General features: G+C 27.8%; 1 long non-coding RNA gene across 5 annotated transcripts; it reads left to right on the plus strand.

The window, feature by feature from the left end:
- The first annotated feature begins 1,769 nt into the window (after nt 1-1,769).
- On the plus strand, nt 1,770-4,500 carry LOC107621850 (uncharacterized). 5 transcript variants are annotated; one of them, XR_015880599.1, is made up of 4 exons: nt 1,770-1,916; nt 2,150-2,250; nt 3,660-3,985; nt 4,337-4,500. It is a non-coding gene; the product is annotated as an uncharacterized LOC107621850 (long non-coding RNA). The 5 variants fall into 5 exon arrangements; XR_002356277.2 differs by having other exon boundaries at nt 3,754-3,985; nt 4,337-4,499; XR_015880582.1 differs by having other exon boundaries at nt 1,770-2,250; nt 4,337-4,499.
- Nucleotides 4,501-5,650: the final 1,150 nt, after the last annotated feature.

The raw sequence follows: 5,650 nt of genomic DNA on the forward strand, positions 1-5,650 counted from the left end.
TTTTAAATTGTCTAGGAACGTTGGGTAGATGGGAACCTTGCTGAGGTTTTCTTTGGAACACATGATGAAATAGTGTAAATTGAGTTATAAAAAATAGTACGTGTATATTAAAAATTAATTATTATATATTTTTAATATATATTTTATAAGAATCACTAATTTATTTTTATATACTACGCGTACGAGGCTAATTTTTTTTGTTATGGAAGTAAAAGTGGTGATATACTTTAACATGATAATTTTTGGTGTTTTTTAAAATTGTGGAAGTACACAAATTTCTGGCACCGATTTCTGTACTTAAAATTTTTTTATTTTTTTTAACACAAATTCCTGGCACCAATTTGTGTACCTCTCAAATTTCTGGCACCGATTTGTGTACTTCTCACAAATCGGTCGGTCCGATTTTTGCTTCTCTAGTTAAACGATCCCACATTTAAGTATAACACCTCAACAATCCACATTTAAAAAAAACACCACTACCACTCCAATATTAAAAATAAAAAATTCCGCGTATGATCGTTGAGTTATTCTAAAGCAAGTATTTATATTACCGTAAAGAATTAAGTATCAATTTATTACTGTATATATAGGAATATGTTCGTTGTTGGTATTTATAAAAGTTACAAAATTTAATTATACTGTTATAAAAGTATTTCATTATTTTATTATAACAGATTTTATTATTATAATAAATAATTAATTTGTTCAAAAAATATATGAAACAACATTATAAATATATTGTGATTAATTTTATGTTTATAAAATATTTTTTATTTTCAATAGGTTGTAGAATTTTTTTATAATATCAAAAAATGCAAATGATTTATATTCATAACTAAATATTATTTGTGTTTATAATCAAATTTTGTAAATAATATTATCAAATTAGATGATTCACATTTATAATAAAATAGAATTAAATAAAAAAATAATTAAACTCGCAGCTGTAATAATTAAAAATCTTATAGAATAATCAAATTTAAGGCCTAGAATATTACACTAAATCCCATCAAACTCAGTTCATCGATCAAGCTAAGGCAAGGACAATATATTGATCCACCAAAATAGGAAGAAAGGTTAAACGAAGAAGAGAAGTTGCAGAGGCCAAAGGGCAAAAATAAAGAAAAAGAAAAATAATTAACGAGGAGTAGACTGACGCCCCAATGTTCCTCACAACAACTAAATGGGGACGGTGATAGCGAAGAATAGGTATCCCTAGCCGAAAATCGATTATTCGATGGATTAATTGCAAAAATTTGAAGTTTTTTCAAAGGTTGGTTTGAGGTTGGGATATCATCAGATTTGGGTGAGAGGAAGGATTATTTTCATCTTTTTACAAGTGATTAAATTATGTGGACAAAATTTTTTTTAAAGTGGATAGTCCTCAAAAAATTTTAACCAGATAATTACTTAAATAAAATTAAGTTAAAAAGGGTTTAAACCACATTATCTAAATTTAAAATTAAAATTTTATAATTTGAAAATTTATCAATGAAAATTTAGCTCAGAAAATTATTTAAAGCGTGAAAATATAATTAATTATGAAAAAATATGTACCGGCGTTGTAATTAACTGTACATGCTTAGGATTGTCCGGTATAAAAATGTAAAAATAAACAGAAAAATATTTAGAATACAAATTAGAACATTTATTTTTAAAGTTTTGGTCCTAGGTAGGACTAATGGGTGAAAGGACAAAAATACCTCCACTTAGTGGCCATAAAAGCAAGTGACTTCATCCAATTTTATTCATTTGTTTCAAGAGAGAGAGAGAGCGCTCCAGACTTGAGAAGAGATAGAAGAGAAGCTATTCCACCTTCAAATATACTTTTTTCACAAACCGGAGTTTCGATTGACGACCTGTTTGCGGCTATGCATCGCTCTTAACTCTCTCTACGTTTCTATACCACTTTTGCTGTGAGTAATCACGGAAACTCTACCCTATTTCTCTATTTCTCTCAATTTTTGTGTTTTGGATATGTGAGTGTTAAAATTGGTGATTTTAATGCATTAAGAGAAACTCAAGCTCAATTTCTAGCGGGATTTTGACCTATGATCATTTAGAGTAAGATATAGGAACTATTTCCCTCTTTTCTTCTAATTTGTATGAGAATCTAGTATGAAAAATATGAAATTTTGAATGAAATTAGATTGAGTATAGTTGCTTGGTTGCTTGGCTTGGTTGGAGGTGATTGAGGCTTGACTTGGTCGGGAAAGGAGATTCAAGAGGTTGGAACCGCCGTCAATTAAGGTACGGGTTTCGGTTTTAAGTAATCATTATGTAATGCTATGTGAAATTCTAAGCTAATTGACTTTAGGATATTGTTGAATTGATGTTGTTAATGTTAATGATTTAGTATAAATGTGTGAAATTGAATGTTGGTTTGCATGTTGAATAAATTTTGGGACAGAGGCCATAATTGGGTAAGTTATATCCTTTGGTGATATTGGTAAAATTGACATTTGTGATATGTTGGTTGAGATTGGAAGTCTTGTAAATGATGTGTGAATGTGTGATTGGGATGATTAATTGTTGGTTTTTGGAAGAAATTATGTAAGATTTTAAGTCATGATTTTGATTAAGAGTTATGATAGGTTTTATAAACGAAAAGGTGAACGTTATATTTGATTTGATATTAAGAAAGATCTAGAAGGAGTTACGAGTAAGACGAGGGAGCACGGCGTAGACTTGAAATTTGGTTAAGTTTATGAGTTGTGCAAGAGAATGAGGAAGATGATTGAGTATTTAAATCGACGTTAAATGGTACGGGGTTAGTTGAAGAGTTGAAGTTGAGAGAACCTCTAATGGAGGTTTAACCAAGATTTTTGTTTTCTTTTGTGGACCAAATTTTGAGGACAAAATTTTAAATAAGGTGGGTAGGATATAAAATCCGGTCAAACTATACACTACAAAAAATGGAACATTTGTGACAAAAAATTTGTATCAAATTTAAAATTGTTACAAAAAAATAGTATTTTGTAATAATAATATGTGATTGTTAGAAAAGAATAATGTTTTGTAACAACATTACAAGTTGTTGCAAAACATGATAATATTTTGTAACAACCTATTTTATTTCGTTACAAATTATGTTAGTTTTTGTAACGAGATGGTATTTTGTTATAAAATATTGTAATATTTTGTAACAAAAAAAAACAAGTTGCAAAAATTTAAAATATTTTGTAACAAATTTTATTTTTTGTCTCAAAAACTCCAATTGTTTTGTAACAAAAAATTAATTTGTTACAAAATTCAATATTATTTGTAACAAGTTAATTATTTGTCACAAAATATAAAAATATTTTATAACAATTTTTTTTTTTAAAATGTTAAACACTTTAAGAGTAAAAAAATTGTGTATATATTTTTTTCAAAATAATTTTATTTTGTAACATCCTGCATTTTTAAAAATCTAAATATAAATAAATTGTGATTTTATCTTATTATGTTTAAACTTTATAATTTTAAAAATTATTTTATTAGAAATAATTAAATAGATTCGGAGATAATTTCATTATAAATCAATTAAGATTCTTAAATAATTTTATTATAATTGAATATTTTGCGTAATTGATGTAACATTACTAACCTTTTTCTTTTACTGTTGCATGGAAGTTAAATTTTATCTTCATTTTTAAATCATAAATTGGATTGTACAGGATGATATTAGCTGTATGATTAATGAATCCTATGATTCAAAAAATCCTTTCACTCCAAATGAAGTTTTTTTACTTGTGAGATGTGAGAAAACAGAAAAGTGGAGGTTTCAAAATCTAAGTTAAGGATTCAAGCACAACTTTAAGAGGCAATGCAAGACCATGAGGATCTAACAAAGCAAATAGATGTGCTAAAAAAAAAACTTGAAGAGCAACGAACACGGCAAGAGGAAGAATTAGCTCAAATGAAAGTTCAATTGGAAGCTCAACAAGCCGTTGTGAACTCTTTCATAGTGCGCTTTGACAATGAAAGAAACTAGACCCTAAAGGTACTCCTAAAATTGCTTATGGTTTTAATACATTTTTCTATATGATTCCTATATTATTAGTATAGTTTAATTTGTATATGGATCTATTTATGACATTTTACTTCTGTCATGGTTAAAAAATGACAAATGTCCTATTATTTGGTTTGATAAATTTGGTTGTGTATTGGCTAAGAAATAAGTTGTGAATTGGTTGTTTTTGTTGGAACCGTAGATGGTGGAAATATCCAAGTTTTAGGGGAGGTTTTGCCAAAATTTTTCTAAACATTTTGGATAAAACTTAATGGAAAAAATTATAATTATTAGTATTATATCTTGTTTTTAATTTTTTGTTTTGGTTTTTCTTATTTACAGAAGTGCTGAAATGATGACCACATGCTACCTTGAGGGCTCAAGAATATTTTGATTCATAAAGTCACTGATCTATGTTAGAACTTTTAACTTTTGATTGAACTTATGCAAGACATATAACTTGTAGAACTAATCAATGTACTCACTAAGATTATTTTGTTTTAAAATAATTTTAGCTAAATGAGGCATGTTTGAATGATTTATATTTTTGCATATTATATAAATGTAGACTTGCTTATTAAAATAGTTAATATATTAATTAATTTAAAAAATAATTTAGTAAATTATGCATACAATTTGTATTAAAAAAAATTGATACAAAATAATTATTTTACTTTTGTAACTAAAGAAAAAAAACGTTATAAAATCAAGTTACATTTTGTAACAAAATTTTATGATAGGAAAAAATAGATTGTCACAAAAAATACCTTGAAGATCAAAATTTGTTACCACTTTTGTACGACTTCGGGTTTTTTGTATCAGAAAAATTTGTTACAAAATATAACTTTGAATTGTAATAGTTCCATTTTTTGTAACAAAAATTTTTTGTAACGGGACATACTGCAACGGTCCTTTTTTTGTTACAAAATCCTTTTGTTTCAAAATTTCGATTTTTTGTAACAATTTGTTTTGTTATAAATATTGTTTTTTCTTGTAGTGGTAATTAATTAAGTAATTAATTGAAAATGGGCGAAAATTGTTAGAAAAATTAGCAATTAGAATTTGACAATCTAAATATGATATTTGGGCTCGGTGAATTTTTCTGAGTCGGAAAACATAGTTAGAAAGATTAGAAAGTTAGAATTTATGATTTAGAAAATAAAAATATCTAAAGCACAGTTTAGAATACTACTTTTAAATGTTTTGGCCCAAAATTGGGCCAACGAGTTATATACGTGAACCGGGCCCAAGTGGGACTCATGCCCAAGGTATATAAGCATTATTTATGAGCATTGAAGCTCATTTAACCCTAAAAATGAGAGAGAGGGTTGGATTGAGAAAAGAGAGAAAGAAAACCTAGCTTCCTAAATTTCAAATCACCATAATTTTTTCTTCGGAGTTCCGATTGACAAGTTGCTTGCGGTCACGCGTCGCTCTTTTCATCCTCTTTGATTCTATCTAGGTATTGTGGGGTGCTCTAGTATGAGATATTGATGAGTTTTATCAACTATTTTCATTGGTTAAGTGTTGTCGGGTGAATTTGGCACACTTTGAGAACTTGAATTGGGTTGTGGAACTCTTGGTGAAGCTTGGAGCTAGTGCTTGGTGGAAAATTTGCAAGGAAGGGCCAAATTCTTGTGACTACAAGAGGTACTG

Source organism: Arachis ipaensis, chromosome B10 (assembly GCF_059453495.1).
Source record: "Arachis ipaensis isolate K30076 ecotype BB chromosome B10, ASM5945349v1, whole genome shotgun sequence".
In the NCBI taxonomy this organism is placed as follows: Eukaryota; Viridiplantae; Streptophyta; class Magnoliopsida; order Fabales; family Fabaceae; genus Arachis; species Arachis ipaensis.